Source organism: Lissotriton vulgaris, chromosome 2_1 (assembly GCF_964263255.1).
Source record: "Lissotriton vulgaris chromosome 2_1, aLisVul1.2, whole genome shotgun sequence".
NCBI classification, from domain to species: domain Eukaryota; kingdom Metazoa; phylum Chordata; class Amphibia; order Caudata; family Salamandridae; genus Lissotriton; species Lissotriton vulgaris.
In genome coordinates this window covers 1,705,272,584-1,705,291,613 of record NC_141687.1, presented here as the reverse complement: position 1 = coordinate 1,705,291,613, position 19,030 = coordinate 1,705,272,584, and positions in this window count along the sequence as shown.

Sequence of the window (19,030 nt, the reverse complement as noted above, 5' to 3'; positions counted from 1 at the left end):
ACTCAGAATAAACATGATTAATAGTGTCACTATACAGTGACTACGAAGTGATTTGCAGTATGTACGTTTCTTTGCTTCTCTCTCTCTCTCTATCTCGATCTAGGGGATACATGTCAGAAACTATTTAACCGATTCACCTAGGGGAGGACTTAAACAATTAAACTGTCTGACTTGCTAGATCGTAATTTCATGCGATCATTTTCTTGAGGAGTTTTTTCTCGTTCAGATTCTGTAAAGTCTTTTTGTTCGACACAGTCTTTGGTGGGGGTGGACGAGTCTCGGTCAGGTTTCAGTCCAGAGAATTTTTTTATATGACTCGTGTGAACCCACCCCTTTCTTCCTTCTATTTTCACGGCCGTCCTGGTGGTGAGAAGAACGGTCTTCGGAGACTTCCAGCGGGGCTCCAGCGGACTTTTTCTGTCGAAATTGCGGACGAGCACAGTATCGCCAGGACGGACGTCGTGTGGCTTTACATCAGTGTTGTCAGGGAAGGCTGCGGCAACCTGTGAACGACATGATTGGAGTGCAGACATCAAGGAGGCAAGGTAATCTGTCAACATGTTACAATCAACATCAGTAATCTTTTTCGGAATGGGCGTCCCCCACATATTCGGTGGTCTGCCAAAGACCACCTCGTACGGGGATAGCCCTGATCTCGAATGGGCGACCATCCTCATGTAGAATAGTGCCACTGGCAGGGCGACTATCCAGTCGACCCCTTTCTCCTGACATATTTTGGCAAGGCGGATCTTCAGTGTCTGGTTATGCCTTTCTACAAGGCCTGCGGCTTCGGGGTGTCGGACACAATGGAACTTCCACTGGTATCCCAGTAATAAGGAAACTTCCTTCATTAATGCAGATGAGAATGGCTGACCGTTATCTGAGTACACGACACGAGGCAGGCCGTATCGTGGGAAGAATTCACGAACCAACTGTTTGGCAGTGGTCGGAGCAGTGTAATCTGGGACTGGGTATGCTTCGGTCCAGCGGGACAGAGCACAGACAACTACGAGAACATATTTAAATCCTCGACAACGGTCCATCTGGATATAATCCATCTGGAGGACTTCAAAAGGGTGATCGGGAGGATGAAATCCACCTTGCTCTACAGGGACGCTTTTACCTGGATTGAACTGACAACAGATCATGCAAGTACGCACTTTCTGTTTTGCGGCTGCTCGTAAGTGTTTATTGTTCCAGAGATTTTGTAAACTGTCTAACATCGCTTTTTCTCCTAGATGTGCAGGACTATGTGCTGTATTTATCATGACTTGAACCATAGAGTCAGGGAGAAACCATGTAGATTTTCCCTTCGTCATCCAACCTTGATCTGTCTGGATCCCTCCTAGTTCGATCCATCTCTTTATTTCTTCTGGAGTAGCATGTGTCTGAATGTCGATAACATCTAGTGTGGGATCCCTGACTGTCATACAGTTTGTCGGATCTGTTGTCATTGTCGTATCAGTTATCTGAGTGTGAGTCAGTGCTGTATGTTTTGCTGTCTGATCTGCCAGGTCGTTACCCTGGGAAACAGAATCTGTGACTTTAGTATGTGCTTTACACTTCATGACGGATATGGCTGAAGGCAGATGTATTGCTTCTAACAGTGCTTGAATGAGAGGACCGTGTTGGATTTTGGCACCATGAGAGGTCAAAAAACCTCGTTCTTGCCACAGCATGCCGAAGTCGTGTACGACTCCGAACGCATAACGGGAATCGGTGTATATGTTGACATTTCTGTTCTTGGCTAGGATACAGGCTCGGGTCAGAGCGATGAGCTCTGCCGCTTGGGCAGACAGTGTATCAATACGATGTGTTTCTTTAACTTCAGTTTCAGTGGTCACGGCATACGCGGCCACTAGCTCTCCTGTACTTGTTCTCATGCATGAACCGTCCACAAAGTGTCAGGTCTGGATTTGTCAATGGAACATCTGTTAAATCTCGTCGGGGCTTTGTTACTGCATTAATGATCTCTATGCAATCGTGCGGAACTGGATCTGTCATAACTGTAGGTAACAGTGTTGCTGGGTTCAAGATACTGCAACGTCTGATTTCTATGTGTGGCTGGAATAATGTCAATTCGTAACCTGTCAGTCGTGCTATAGTCAAGTGTTGAGTTTGGGTTCTGTTTAAAAGAACCTCTACAGAATGTGGGACTTGTACTGTTAACTGATGACCTAGAACAATTGAATCGCTCTGTCTGATTGCTAACGCTGTTGCTGCTACTGACTTTAAGCACGCAGGGAGTGCCTGGGCTACTGAATCCAATGTGCTTGAAAAATAAGCGCAAGGCTTATGTGAACCTGCTTGATCTTGAGTGAGGACAGACAATGCTGTACCGTCACGTTCTGTAACAAAAAGTGTAAACGGTTTGCTGTAACATGGTGTCGCTAAAACTGGTGCTTGGCATAATGCTTTCTTTAATTCCTCAAAGGCTTGTGTATGTTCCTGAGTCCAAGGGAGGGCAATGGAAGTTGCTGCCTCCTGCGTCGTTAACTGGATGAGTGGTTTAGCTAGAAATGCATATTGAGGAATCCATTGTCTGCAGTACGAGGTGAGGCCTATGAAGGCCCGCACTTCCTTTTGCGTCTGGGGTCGTGGCATATTTACAATTAACTGAATGCGATCGGGAGTGAGCTGTCTCCCCACTTTGGACAGCAAGTGACCCAAGTACACAACTTGCTGAACACAGAATTGTAGCTTCGAAGGGGACACCTTGTGTCCCTTCTCGGCCAGGAAATGTAAAACCGTCAATGATGCTTGTTCACATTCGGGCTCACTTCGTGCGGTGATCAATAGATCATCGACGTATTGCAGTAAAGCGGTATTAACTGGCATTTGAATACAATCTAGTTGTCTTTTCAGTGCTTGACTATAGATGCTGGGGCTTTCTGTAAATCCTTGAGGTGCGCGGGAAAATTTGAAACTTCGTCCATTTAAACTGAATCCGAAGAGATATTGGCTCTCCGGATCAATAGGCACACTGAAGAAAGCGTTCTTGAGGTCAATTACAGTAAAGAACGTTGCTTCTGAATCAATAGCAGTCAATAGGGAGGAGATATCGGGGACCACAGGGTACTGCGGTACAATGCATTTGTTCAGCTCTCGAAGATCAATCACCAGCCGATATACTGGCGGTGCATTGCGGTCTGTACGTTTAAGAATTGGAATGATAGGTGAATTACAGATATTGGAGTCGGTCTCTACGACCACCCCCTGGGCAATTAGCTCTTCAATGATTTTCAGTAAAGCCACTACAGCATCGGGCGGTAACTTGTATTGTCTGATTCTGGGTAGAACAACTCCTGTCTTGAGTGTAACACGATATGGAGTGATATGCATACAACCTACATCAGCTGGGCCTTTTGCCCATAAGTGATCTGGTACATTTTTCAATCTGACATCAAATTCACGTAAAACATAATGACCCTTGAAATCCCGTAGAAAGAGTCTAACTCCCTCCGGGGAACAGCATATTATAGCTCCTAGAGCCTTCAGTGTTTTAATTCCTAACAGATTTTCTGGACATGATTTCGTAAGTAGCAAATCTGTAACTCGGGATAATGGACCCACAGCTAATGGTACTGGTTCCGATACTTCATTTACAATAGGCTGTCCTGAAAAACCAAGGGAAACATTCTGTGAGCCTGAGAGGGGTGCCCCTGGGACTTCATTATGACTGACTGTAGTGCGACTTGCCCCTGTGTCAATTAAAAACTTTCTGTCTTTTCCCAATACGTGACTGTGTACATAAGGACCTTCTTGATCTACAGGGATTTCAATAAGAGGCAAACCACCTTCCCTCTCTAGGCTGTTTCATGTATATCGGGGGTAATCTGGATATGCAGATTGGGCATACTGGTACATCTGTTGTGAGACTTGCTGAGTCGCGGCAATGGGCTGTGGCTGCGGTACTGCTACTGTCTGTGCTGTGTGGGATGGAGCATGCATAGGCTGTGTGTTCTGCATTGGCTGTACATTTTGTGAGGTCTGTTGCTGAACCTGATCGTGTCTAGGCGGATGCGGTCTTTCTTTAGTTTTACCTGTCGAGATGTTGTGTTTCAGGACTGGGCATTCATGTACATAGTGACCTGGCTGCTGCAGTAATTACATGTCCCTTTAACGGGAGCTGTAGAGTGATTGGTCTGGGCCCCACCTTTTCTTTGACCGTCGGCTGGGACCGTCTGAGCTACTAACATTTTCATTTTCGTGTCTTTCATACGTTTCTGTTCCTGATCTTGTTCTTCCCTAATTCTGTTCTGATGATACTGTAACATTTGTAACATCTGGGATGGCGTATTTGCCTGCCAAGTACTTTCAACTTTGTACACTCTATTTTTAACTAATGGTAGGGAATTCTCTACTAATTTTGATACAAAAAGGTGTGGATATGACTCGCTACTAGGTTGTAGGCCACTATTTATAATGAAACATTTCTCGAATCTGGAATAGAAGTCACTAGTATCTTCATCTTGTTTCTGTTTACAGGACGAGATGGCATCCCAATCTTCCTTTCTAGTTGTCAATAATCTTGGCAAAACCTGTACTATTAATCCGGGTAATGCTTTAGTCCTATCCCCAAGGCCTAACCCTGGGATCCGTTTGCTTTCTTCGTCTTCTATTTCCGCCCATGCTATCTTTGCCTCCCCTACCTCCCAATCTTTTTCCTTTAATTTCTCGTAAATGCCCGTGGGCAAAAGTACTTTTAACATTTTCATGATATCATCATACGTGTAATCTCCCATCAGTAACATGTCTTTGAGCTCTCTGTGAAAACCTGCAGGGTCTTTATCGTGACACGGGACTAATTTCTTCATTTCTAACAGTTCTAACTTAGTCAGTGGTGTGTGAACATACACACGTTTCAAAACTTGATCCGCACCCATAACTGGGTGTACTTCTCGTAATGGGTTCTGACTTTCAATGCCACTCAGGCATTGCATGTGGTACGTTTTTCTTTCTGGAGGCGGGGGGGGAACATATTCAGGGCTTATGAAGGTGCTATATTTATGTCGTTGTTCTAGAATTATTTGTATTAACTTGGTGCTGAAACCTCTCCATCTATCCATGAGTAGGGCTTCTAATATTTCGTGTAAGGGACCTGGGTCGGAATGGTTGTTTCTGTACTTGATGAGGAGGTGCTGAATCATGTATACACCTGCTATTTTCTGCTCTTCTGGGGAAAGGTTCAAGAATGTCTGTGCTAACGTATCATCATGATATATGTCTGGGTTTTCGGCCCATAACACGGCTGACCGAGCTAGTTCCTGTTCATCCATAGAATTGAGTACATGGTACCCCATTCGGTCTCGAAGCCTTTTATCAGTTTCCTGGAACTGATGTTCAGAAGAATTCGGGTTTGTTAAAGCAGAGAGAAAAACTCTCTTGTTTTCCGTACGGATGCCTTTCCTAAGGTAGTTTCCCTTACCTACATACGCTATAGTATCTGTAGTCCTTCCTTGTTCTGTAAGTTCTTCTTCCTCCTCGGAGGAAGCTTTATCATTCCCTTTCTGATGTGCCGTTATCACTGCCCTTCTAATTTTCTGGTACATACTGGCTATGCAAGCCCCCTTGTCATGTTTTCCTTCGGCTATATTTTGACCCCACTTTGTTAGTCCATCTAATTCACTTTGATCTGTCTCGGGCCTGTCTCGTTCTCTTATTAGACAATTTATGAAAAATCGTAATATCTGTGCTTGAATGTCAACTTTCTGTTTATCCATGGCATCCTTGATACTGTCAGGGTCTTTCCCTGTCTGTATAAACTCATATATTCTATCGAGACGCTCCTTCATTCCTACATAGCATAGCAAGATATCAGTGGCAGATCTTAATTGTAGTGATGCCAATATCATTAGATCGTTTTTTCCGGGTACTGGATCATATCTGCAAACTGACATGTTTTCCTTTAATGCGTCAAGACGCGTCAAGTGGGGAGACTGGAAAGGATTCTGCGTGTCCCTTAAATTGAATCTGTGTGTTAATGGCGGGGTCTGAGGACCCGCAGTCGCACCTCCTGAGGCGGATGCTTGGGCATTATCTCTCCGCGGAGTCTGGATCTGAACTTGAATTTGTCGTTTAGTAGGATCAGGTAGGACTGGTTTCGGTAGGTCAATCTTGAGTGCGGGAAGTGGCGGAGCGGGCGGGACAGGGGAGGTCTGTCGCGGTACTGGTGGAACATGATCTGGGGGCGTAGTGCCACCCCCATCCCTGTCAGTAGGCAGGGCACGAACAGGCAGATTGGTGTAAGCTGGTGCACCATCCTCTAGATAAGAATTTAAGAATATGTCTTTAGTAGTTTTATGCATTACTTTAGTTGGAACTAATGGTGGCGGTAAATTTTTCGGTAATTCTGATAGGCCTTCAGATGTGCCCTCGGCCGCGAGATACATTCCGTTTACAAGATTGTTTCGGGCACGGTCTATTTGTTCTGTTTTTACTCGGATCCCTTCAATAACTAATTCGTTTTCTTGGGCCTTTTCTGATTCTTTAAGTCTGTCTTCTCTACGGAGTGCTTTCTCAGCACGCTTATGTGATTCCTTACGCCAGAATTCTATGGCGTCTTTCTGGGATTGTCTAGCTTTCTTTTTCCATAATGCTTCTTCTACCTTCATGATGCACTCGGCATCCCATGTTCCGGTAACAGGCCATCTGTGTCTTTCGTCTAGGTGCTTGGTGTAATCGGCCCATAAATCTAGATATAATATGGCATCTATGCCATGTTTATGATACATAAAGTTACCTGGAGTGTCCCTAGGGGGAATAGGAATTTCTTCCTCCAGTATCCCTTTCCTAGTTCCTATCTGCTTTAATTTGCTGAAAAACGGCATCTTGCTTACTTATTACTGAATGCTCAATCCTTATTCCTTAATACTCTTGACAGCTAGTTTATACGAGAAACACAATAATACACATTTAAACAGTCACATTCATACCACGACATTAATCACATAAGAACATTGAAGACATAGATGACTACCCCCCTATACTGGATGTACTGCTCAACAGTACAGATACACTGGTGTAACAGTGCAGAAATTCGGAATACTAGATATACTGCTAAACAGTACAGATACACTGCCTAAAAACAGTGCAGACCGGACTTGCGTACCCAAACCCGTCTAGATACGACCCAGCAATGGTACTCACCGGGAAGCACGGAAACAGAAGGCCTCGGAAAACTCGACTGGACTCGACTCGGTACTTCGGAAAACTTCGGAAAACTTCGGAAAACCTCGGTGGGCCTCTTGACACCTCGGACCTTGCTTCTTTCGGCTAGGCTCTGGTCGGGATCCTCCGCACTCCTCACCGCCTCGTCTGGGCACTGATCGCAGTCTTCGTCACCTCCGTGGGTCAGAGGGAGATGCAGGAAATCCTGCCAGTACGCGTAGGTTCCTTCTAACTGATGGCAGGGGACAGAGCTTGCAACGCACCAACCGGCGCGTGAGGTGGGGGAGGGGTCCCTATTCGGGCGCCAAAATGACGTAAATAATTAATTTACTCTCTTAATTTCTATGCAGGTAAGTACTTAATCAATAATAACTCAATCGGAATGAAAAAAGACAGAGTCCGTGGTGTTAGAGTTTCTAAGGGTTTTATTCCTCATTAAGGAATGGTCTTGACCAGGATATCATGTTCTGACCACCACAGGGGTGTCAGAAGGGATAGAGCAAACTTTATTGATATTACATAGCTTATATACTTAATTCACATCATAAGTAATAATGTAAGAGGCGTAACAGCTGAGAGAAGACAAGATAACAGTATACACGTGTTACTAGTACGTGATCAAGAGGCGTGAACTAGGCGTGAACCAGAGGTGTGTGCTAGAAACGTCACTGATAGGTGACGCAAGTGGGTGGCACCAAGGGGTGGTGCTAACAGAATTGTTGCAATGTCAGCAGAAATCGGAAGCTTGGATGCGCGCGCAGCTGCATGACGTGTGATTGAAGGGGTGCAGGGGACTTGACATTTACACTGACGGAAAGAGACAGAAGTCTAGCATGTCAGATCAACTTGTACTTCTATCATATCTGATATCTGATGTTTAGGAACTATACTATCTGGGCGGAAAGGTCTCTAGGGCAGAAGCTATTCTATGCTAACTGTGGATGCGTGTATAAGCGCCTAAGTGTCTGCATGTGAAGCGTGGGGGCACGGGGCCTTCCATTGAAGCATGGTAACAGAGGCTATGAATTACTTGCATTGAGACAGGTCGGCCCTTTGGCTCTGCAGCTGGGGAGGATGTTTACTGGAGCTGGTAGGCAGGAATGCATTCTCGAGGAGCGGAACAGATAACTCGAAGGTTATAGTCAGTCTTGGCAGAAAGCAGGCTGAGCTGAGCGCGAGGGGCCGCGCTGAAAGTAAGTCAGAGTTCACGGGTACAGAGGTAGCCTGGGCAGAGGCTGTCAGGAGCCAAAAAGAGGTTCGATGGCAGAAATTCAGGGCCTACTCTGCTAGAGCAGGAAAACATGTAAAGTGTACTACAAAAAGACGGTGGCATAGCATACTTAGGAACGGACTATATAATCCATTCATGGTGGATCTGAAAGAGGACAAGTTAACGTTGGACGCAAATGTATTTGCGTCTTCATAGCTGGCACAGGAGGGAAGTTACATGCACTTTAAGCTGGTACATGGAGTCGGTGGGGTACGCGCTAGGGAACATAACATGACCAAAAATTTAATTTTCCTCAAAAAGAAGAAATAAAGGCATTGCTACAAAATGGGGCCATAGAACCAGTCCCACTCAAACATGGAAACAAAGGAGTCACTCTCTTTATTTCCTCATACTAAATAAAGACGGGTCACTTCGGCCCATTCTTACCACTCAATCACTACATAATATCCAAACACTTCCACATGGTCACATTACAAGATGTAATACCACTACTACAGAAAGGCAACTTCATGACTGAATTAAATATGAGGGACGCTTACTTCCACATTCCAATCCACCCAGCGCACAGCAAACATATACAGTGTGTGGTAAATGGACGTCATTATAAATTCAAAGGGCTACCTTTCGGAGTGATAGCAGCCCCAATGTTGTTCACAAAATGCTTAGCTGTTGTAGAAGCAAAATTATGTAGAGAAAACATACATGTCTTTCTGTATCTTGACAATTGGCTAATCAAGAGTCCAACCAAAGCCAAATGTCTAACAGACAATCAAAACACTATAGATCTACTTCAGCAATTGAGTTTCACTATCAATGCAACAAAATCACATTTTCAACCACTCCAGGTACAACCATACCTAGGAGCAATACTCAATTCAGTATCAGGAACAGCTTAGCCCAATCCACAAAGGGTTCTCAATCTCCAAACTGGGTCTTTGTCAGCCACATTGTTACCTACCAGGCAAAACAGTGATGCGCCTATTAGGGATGATGGCATGCAAAGCAATAGTGCCACATGCCAGAATACACATGGGACCTCTCCAAGGGTTTTTTTTCCAGCATCACAATGGCCACAACTAGGGGGTACATGAAAGATTTAGTGTTGGGGTACAGTGTTAAAGTCATCAAAACACATGCAGATAGCTTTCAAGTAATAGTTTTCGGGTCCTCCATTTGCTTGCACTTTATCAACTTTTACAATAATGATTTCTCAAGTATCCTAAACACTAGGTTTCTGCCTTTATTCACCTTCATACATTCTAAAGGGATGACACTGCTTCAAGATGACACCCATTTTTATCTCTGCCTGGCTGGAGATTCTAATGTCATTACCAGTTTATTGGCAACCCAGCCCAAATTATTTCCCGCTGACATTAATTCATGCATTGACCCTCGACCTGCTTATTTATCTGGCTTCACTAAACATTGAAAATGCGTTGGCCATTGTGACCCCAAACAGTGAGACTCCCACATATAAAGGCAGAGGACGCCCCTCCATAATAGATTATTTTTTTCACCGACTAATTCTACTAATTGAAACATCATCTCACCTTCCCACAAACCCTTCGGGAGCACACATTGAGTTCTCAAACATGGAAATGTCCCCTAAAAAGAGAAATGCCAGCATATGCAATTGGTGACCTGTGGTTCTAGAACTCAAATACATGGTGAGAAATGCAATAATAGAAGATTTTGTTTTTATTTGTAGTAGCTGCTCCCAAGAGACCTGTAATGAGCGATCACATTTTGTAAGGAGTATGTTACTTCCCCTGTAAGCATCTATTTGTAGCGTGCAGTGCTGAAGATTCACATTCTATACATACTTCTGCCATCAGGCTTTGGGCCCAGACTCTGCAAGTTGTTTTTCTCGAGGAAGTTTTATGATCGGTGTCATGCTTCCGTTCTCCTCCCACTTGAGGTATTGCACATTTACAATAGCTCCTTTTTTAGATAATGTTTTTCCCCTTGCTATATACGGAGTGAGGATGTAGTCTGCTAAGTTAGTGTTTGCTATTGCATATGCTGTATTTGTGTGTATTCTTCCCACCATCTAATACCAGCTGGGGAGGCAGGAGGGTGTATGTAAATTCTACAAATAGATATTTACAGGGTAAGTATCATATTCCTTTCATAGTATGTGTTGCCTGCACATACACATGCTATGCATAGACTGTAAAGCAGCACCCCTCTCACTATAGCTTAAGGTATGAGATGGTGCATTAGTTTGAAATAATGTTTGAATGACTGTTTGTCCAACTAGAGCTTGTTGTCTTGCCTGAACATCTACACAATAATGTTTTTCAATTGTATGTAGGTTCATTCATGTTGCTGCTTTTCAAATGTCATCAAGATGGATATTTCCCAAGAAAGCCATGGTTGCTCCTTCATTCCCTGTTGAATGAGCCCGTGTCATAGTTGTCAATGTTCGTTTTGCTTTAGCATAACACATGTGGATACATTTAACAATCCTGCTTTCTATTCCTGCTTCTGAAATAGCTTTCTCTTTATGTGGACTTGAAAACGAAACAAATACTTGTGTTGTCCTGGAAGGTTTGTACTTTCCAAGTTGTACGAACGTGCCCGTTTAACATCAAGTGTGTATGCAAGGCACGCTCTGCAACTGTATCTGGTTTTGAAAGAAAATAGGAGAGTCCATAGTTTGATTTAAATGGAACGGTGATATAACTTTGGGTAAGAACTTTGGGTTGATGCGAAAATGCATTTTGCTTGGGAACACTTGAAAGTATGGTTCTTCCACAGTAAAGGCATGTATTTCGCTTACCCATCATAGGTTTTTTTATTGCCACGGGCTGTTGCTTGTTGGATAGAATTTTTAATATTTGAGGTCCTTCTAAAATGAACAACCACGCAGTCCCCCTAAATATTCTCCTCAGTATGGCCCAACCAGCCCATTTTTTGCACCATTAGGATTTCCAAAGACTGGTTGAATAAGAACCCTCACTCACCACCTAGTGGTGACATGCTTCATCACTGGGTTCCCACTGGAAAGACCTAGCGTCTTTCCAGTGTGCTACAACGCCTGTATACAGTGGAGCTGGTTCTTGTGAGTGTTGAGGGTGCAAACAGAAAAACCAAATTGTGCTAAGTGAGTGCAAAAAGGAAAAATTAAAAAGTGCGTAGTTGTGACAGTAAACTATTTTATTCAGAGTCCAACCAGCACTGGTTAAAAACAATTTAGAGTGGAAACCTAGGGAGGGTCTCAGTAATTAAAGACACCTAGTCCACAAAGTGAAAAGATTAGGTCGACATGTTTCTGCTATAAGTGAGCCCGAGTCGCTCAGCTTTCGTCAGGACCAAAGATGTGTGATCCTCCGGTGGTGTGCACTCCCTAAGGTGCACCCTGCCGTGAGGAATATTGTGTGAAAAAGTAAAAACGATAAATTGATCCAAAATACTTACGGCTTAGAGCCGATTCGGACCCATGCAGCAATTTTCTGGGGTCTATACCTGTAAGGAAAAATTGTTTTAAATTATCAGCAAAACATTATTACAGTGTCTTATCAGTAGTATGTAGTAGAAATCCTTCACCACAAAATACCACCCGGATAGTGGAAAGAAATCAACGGGCAGTGTTTAAGTTTGTAAGCAGCAGGGAGTCCTTGCAGCTTGTATTGGGTATGAGGATCAAGTAAAATGATTACTTTTACTACTGTCCTTCCAATTCCATTCCTGTGCTTTTATATTAATTTAATAAAATGCTGAGGATATTATGTAATAGTGGCTATTATGCCAAAGGTGCACTTAATTTTGGAGAAACCATAACTGTCCGACTACACTAGGGAAGGTTAAATGAGGGGTTCAAAAAGGTGACATGACCCCTGGAGGATTCAGGATCTAAAGTGAACTCACGTTAAGAGGACGATTAACACTCCTCATGGGCAGACGCGGTGGCGGGTGAACTTCACGTCACGTGTCTGATGAGAGAAACGTCCATAACAGATTTAAAAAGATTTAAAAGAAACACACAAAAGGTACTTCCAAGTATTATACAGGATGGCATTAGCGTGTAAGTGCTGCGCTAGTCTAAGGAATGGAAGCGTGTTAAACTTACATTAACGCTGATGACTCCCCGCCTAGGACCTGCTCTGTCAACACCGCGGCCCGGAAGAACGCTGAGTCTGCGCGGTGCGGGAGTACATCGTCAGTATTGCGGTCACGTGACCTCATATTTGGTAAATAGTCCCTGAAAATTAAAGGAGCCTCGCTAATATTTGAAACGTTAATTCAATGACAATACCTAATGATCCACAAACAGCGTTGTAGAACAAAAACGGGGGCCTCGTCATGTGTTTAGCACATGTGTATTAGCAAAGGAGGCTCACTGATGTTGTGTAAGTTCATTTAATGTTGTTGATCATTCGAGTGAGGGTTCTTATTCAACCAGTCTTTGGTTTTCCTTCTCCATTTGTATGCTTTTTACCACATCAAGAGTACTCTTTGAAAGTGGTATTCCGTTATCTTCACTCTTCAGTTGTTTATCAAAACATTCTTTAGGGGTAAGAGAGGGATCTATTATACCCTTACTCTCCCTTTGTTTATTTGTGGTTACCATTAGGATTTCACCAGGAGCTTGATGTGCAAATATTTTCTGTGTGAGCAGCCAATGACTAACTTTCCGTTTCATCTGGTCCCACGATTCCTGCTGTCCCATCTTTAATGCCGGGAGACGAGTAATATTAACACACATGGACAGGCTGCAGGTGGGAGATTCGAAATATCTTTGGAGCAATGGGGATACTACTCACGTTTGCTTTTACCAGATTGTTTATATTTGATGGAGGGCTGGAGATAATATTTTCAGCTACTTTAGCCTGGTGGACTGTTGGCACTGCCCGATAGGGGCCCTTCAGATGGGGAACTAGTAATTTGGGCCATTGTAAGCGATCACTTTCCTGGTCGAAGTCCCCTGGAGACTGACGGCAGGCTCCGGTAGTATATGGGATGAGGCTGTAAAATGAACAGGAGCAGGTTTTAACGGAGGAACTGTAGTCGGTAATTCAGAAGCCCTTACTTTGAAAAGTTTGTTAACCAGGGTCTATATGCACCCAAGTCGGTATACCAGAGGCTTCATGTTCTCTATGAGCTCCAATAGTCATTGAAATACTAAATGTCCAGGCATGTTCTGGCTTGCTCTAACTAGTCCTCCTTATTAAACAACTTGTTTGCTTTTTGCCACTCTTGAGGCCTTTTTATTGGGAGTATTGTTTGGGTTCACCCAGATTCTGTCCATATAATGTAATGGCTCCCTACTTGCCTTTTTTCCTACAGGAATATTTCCATGGTTCCACCCATAACTGGTGTACACCTTCCCGCCCACAACAAGACTCAGTGAAACATTTTTTCTGGAACTATCTGGAATCCTCTCTCCCTCCCGCTCCACACAATATCCCCCCGCGGAGCACTTCCACCACTGCTTAGTGAAGGTAGAGCACCTCCTTGATTGCCAGGTCTCCACACCATTCAATAAACCTGAATACCCTGTATAACCTGTGCCAGTTAAGACAGGGTTACTTTGTTCTTTTTTCCTTACCATGGCAGCTTTTTTTCTGCAAAGAAAGCCCCTAATTGTTGTGATACGGTGTCTCTATACAAGCCTTGCGAGCCAACATGTAGGTGCTCTCTCGGAGCCCAGCGCTTTTCCACCTTCAAACATGTTGACTTTATAGTATTAACTAGAGTAGATAGTAATGCACCACAAGCAGTCTCCTTGTCAAAGGAGGCTAATTATGATAAATCTGTACCTTCAGTCCCATTCGAATACCCTGGATATAAGGCCCTTCCAGACTATTTTCTCAGGGAATCTCGAGCATATATACACATTTATCAGACTTGAATGTAAAACAGCCCATAGAAGGATCCAATCAATATATATATATATATAAATATATTTTATTTTCACTGAAAAAAATCATAGGTTTCAGGGGCGTTATAGTTAGTTGGACATTTCACTTGTGCAAAACCATAGAAATTCCCCCGTTATGGTTAGTTCAGCTAACTATAACTTGCGCGCCCGCAATGTACTGCTGATGACATCACATATTACATCACTCATGACATGGTCCGTGACATTACTCATGACATCAGTGATGACATCTCAAATGACATCTAGTGAATGTATGTTTTTCTGAAAATTAAATGTTTTATATATGTATATCTCAAGGTCAATGGAAGAACAAATGGGTATACAAGTGTCTAAATGAATGATTTTGTTTTGTAAAATTGATTATATAACTGACTGATTAAGTGTATCTTAGTGAATACATGGGTTAGTGAGTAATGTTTAAATATGTAAATATCTGTATCAGTCTCTCACTTTGTGTATGAGTGGCTGCACAGGTTGGTGAGTAGCTAATTGAGTGTCTATATGGGTTGTTTTTTTTAGTATCAGTATGAGTGTCTGAGTGTTTAGGGTTCCGTGGGGGGTATTACTTAGTGCATAGATGCATGAATGAGTGAGTCACTGTTTGTATGTGTTCCAGACACCATGTGTGCAGGACTGTATGGGTGGATAAGTGTGTGTATGGGTGTGTTAGTGAGTGAATGATTGTCTCAATAGTTTCTTTATGAGTAAGTACATATGTTTTAAACTAGTATATGTGAGTATTGGTGTATGTAAGTGAGTATATGTGAGAGTGAGATTGTAAGAGCTCCTGTATAATTAAGTATGTGTTTATTTAAGTGATTGTTTAAGAGAGTATGTGTAAGTTTCTGTAGAAGTAAGTGTGGTGGTATGTATATCATTGTATATGGAACTAAATGGATGTTTGATAGTTTGTTTGCATGTATGACTGAGTGTGAGTAACTATGGATGAGTGGCGGTATGTTACAGGATGTATAGGTGTACGAGTACACATGAGTGAGTACATGTATGAGTGACTATAGGACTATGGGTGAATGAGTGGATGTGTTTGTAGATCTTGGAATTACTGAATAGGTGTGTTGTAACTGGTATTGGTATATCCGTTGTTTTGTAAATGTTTGTATTTTTGAGTGTTTGTATCAAAGGTTAGATTAGGGTGAGAGGATGTCTGTCACTCTTATCACAAAGATGATGTCATCAGTGATGTCATTTGAGATGTCATGAGTGATGTCACTGATCATGTCATGAGTGATGTAATATGTGGCGTCATTAGCAGTGCATTGCGGGCTCACGAGTTATAGTTAGCTGAACTAACTATAACGGGGGAATTTCTATGGATTTGAACGAGGGAAATGTCCAACTAACTATAATGCCCCATAAACCTGTTTTTTTCCAGTGAATTTCTAAGGTTTTTTAAATGCTAATTTCTAACTATAACGTGCCTGAAACCTATGTTTTTTGTTTTTTTTAAACTTTTATTTTTCCCGTTTTTGCGAAAGAGCAAGAAAGAGTGGCCACCATGGAGCAGTCCGCAACAATATAAACAAATAATCATGTATAATAAGTTGGCTACTAAACAGAGTTATGTGCAACAGTACAAAGAAAGAGGCATGGTATGGCATTGTCAAGAGTACAATATCATGCAGCAATGACCAAGAACTAAAGAATATGTAATACAATGTGGATGATGAGAGATACCAATCAACAAAAAGTACAGGCTGGCATAATAAGAACACAATTGTTCCAGCAAAATATACAAAAAACAGTACAAAATTCCTGCCCCTCCGACATATAGAGATTCAACCAACTCCAGTGTGCACAAGTCCGCTAAAAAGTGGAGACCTCTGCTCCGCTCGTTGTCTTGCTATATATGCACGGTATAGCTCCCAAATAATCGTGGGTCGGGAAGCACTGGGGACCATAGTGGAATACTCCTCACTGTGTGTGTTGCAATAAGCGAGACTGCGGAGCCATGCCTGTGAGGTGGGAACCCTCCCGCTGCCCCACAACAACGTGATTTCGCGCTTAGCTAAAAGGAAGCCGAGAGCCGCCAATATCCTGATTTTCTTGGGGAAGTTAGCAACATAACCCAACAATGCAATCTCTGGAATAGGCTGCATCTGCATGGCAAGGATATCACCTAATGTACGATGTACCGAGATCCAGTATTGAAGTATCTTGGGACAGATCCAAGCTAAGTGAGCAAAGTCCGCAAAGGGGGCTTGACATTTAGGACAGTGATGAGGTCTAGTGTGGTCTATCCTGTGGGATCGGGAGTGTGTATGGTACATTCTGCGAAGGAATTTGAAGTGGAGCAGTTTGTGTCTGCTATTCAAAGAAACTTCTTTAGTGGCTCCACAACACCATTCCCATTGATAATCAGTTATAGGTCCGCCCACATCTGCCTCCCAAGCTTCTCTCACTCTGGAGTCAGATATCGGCCTGAGGGTGCCGCATAATTTGTAAAGTTTAGACACCAAGTGCGCACTGTTAGGGCTCTGCAGTAATACATGTAGCTGGGCAGTAGGTACAGGTGCCATCGGAAATGAAGGAAACGTGGCGCTGAGTATTGAATGTATGCGGTTTAACACAAAGGTGTCCATAAAAGAGCGGTCAGAAAAGCGGGCGTACTCGGATACGGATAACACATGGCCCTCGGGAAATAGATCTCTGATCGTCAATACACCAAACTTCCTCAATGTGCGTTGAACCAGAACTTCCTCTGTAATTGGAAACCAACAGTGATTGGGGAGGGGTAAAGCCGGAGAATAAAGTCGCTCTAGACCAAGCAGCCTACGCATCCGTTCCCACGCCCAGCAAGTGTTGGAGACTGTCTAAACCCTGTGAGGGTCCCGGGGAAAGCCCCTAGGCAAAAGAGCAGAAAGTGGACGAGGGAGTACGTCAGCCTCCGGTTTAGAATATAAGATTCGGGCATCTGGGTGAAACCATACGTGAGCATAACAGCATTGTGCTATTAAATATTATAAGCAAAAATCAGGGATTCCGGACCCCCCTTTCCCATACAGAAGCACCATCACCTGCCAGCGAACCCGAGGAGTCTTGTCTGCCCGGACCAAGCGCGATAGCAACGACTGCAGCTGCGTAAAAAAGGAGTTGGTGAGGGGGATTAGGATGTTGTTGAACAAATCTAAAAAGCGGGGAAGGACGATCATTTTTATGATTGCCACTCTACCGGCCAAAGACAGCGGTAGGTGTAGCCATTTCGAGATCTGCAAGTCTAGCTCCCCAACAGCTCTGCCATAGTTCAGTCGAATCATGGTGTCAATATCCAGATGAATAAAGACGCCAAGGTATTTCACTGCCTCGCTGCACCACGTTAGTGGGAACGTACAAGGCCAGACCACCGTGCTGGGGTTAAGAGGGAAATAACCGATTTATGCCAATTAATGCAGAGACCTGAGAATTTACCAAACCTAACAATTTGAAGGATCAGGGGCTCCAGGTTGGCTTTAGGGTTCTGGACGTACAACAAAGTGTCGTCCGCATCGAGTGAGATCAGGACGGGGCTGGTGCGGAACTGAAGGCGTCTCTCTTGGAAATGTTGACTAAAGGGTCCATAGCTAATATGAATAGTAACGGTGAGAACGGGCAACCCTGCCTAGTGCCATGAGATAGCTCGAAGGGTTCAGAGAGGGTGACGTTTAAGCGGAGTCTGGCAGTGGGCCTAGTGTATAACAACGCCCCGGAGGAGACGAAACACTCCAGCATACCCATGCGTCTCATAATTGATAAAAAAGAAGGGCCATTCCAGAGAGTCAAACGCCTTCTTAGCTTCTAACAAGACGGCGGCCGCTGGTGTGTCAAGGTCGCATCTGTGCAGCACGGCAAACAGGGTACGAACATTAAGCGAGGTGGACCTGTGTGGGACAAAGCCTGATTGCATCGGGGCAATGATGAATTCCATCAACAATGACAATCTTATGACAATGACTTTAGCCAAAATTTTATAGTCTGAGTTTAAGAGCGATAACGGCCGGTAGCAGTCGCATAGAACAGGGCCTTTTCCGGGCTTTGGAAGAAGAATAATCACCGTACCGTAAACTTAGGGGGGAGCGTGCCCGTCTCAAGGGATTCCGCTGAAATCTCAATTAATCTAGGGACCAGGATGTCCTTGTACTCCTTATAAAAATCGGCTGAGAAGCCGTCCAGTCGAGGAGCCGTGCAGCGCATCAATGGCTTCAATAATGCTATCAGGTGAAATAGGCATAGCAAGGAAGTCCTGCATGTATCTTTCAAGGTAGACCATTGCTATTTCAGATAGATATTGCCCCTGTTCCTGCCAAAAACCTCCCAGGCCGCTCACCCTATCCATACCGCCGTGCAGAGTATTGTCTAGTAAGGAAAAGCATTTCACGTTCTGTCACTTCTCTAAGCTCAAGCAGCAGCGATAGGTGTTTTGCCTCTCTCGCATCAGAGGACGATGTAATCAAATCACGATCCAACGCGGCAATCTCACCCTCCACCCGGTCTATAGTCGAGCGCAGGTCCCGCAACACCCCAGAACGTTTGGAGATACACCCCCCTCTGATATAGGCCTTGAACCCCTCCCAAAGAACAGACCTGGAATCCACAACCCAGTATTGAGCTCAAAATAATCCTCGATTGCACTGCTCAGCTCCTCGCAAAAAACTTGGTCCAACAGCGCTCTCCCGGGAAAACACCATTGATGCTCATAGCTGCCCGGTCTAGGAATGCGCAGCCGGAGAACAATAGGAGAGTGGTCGGAC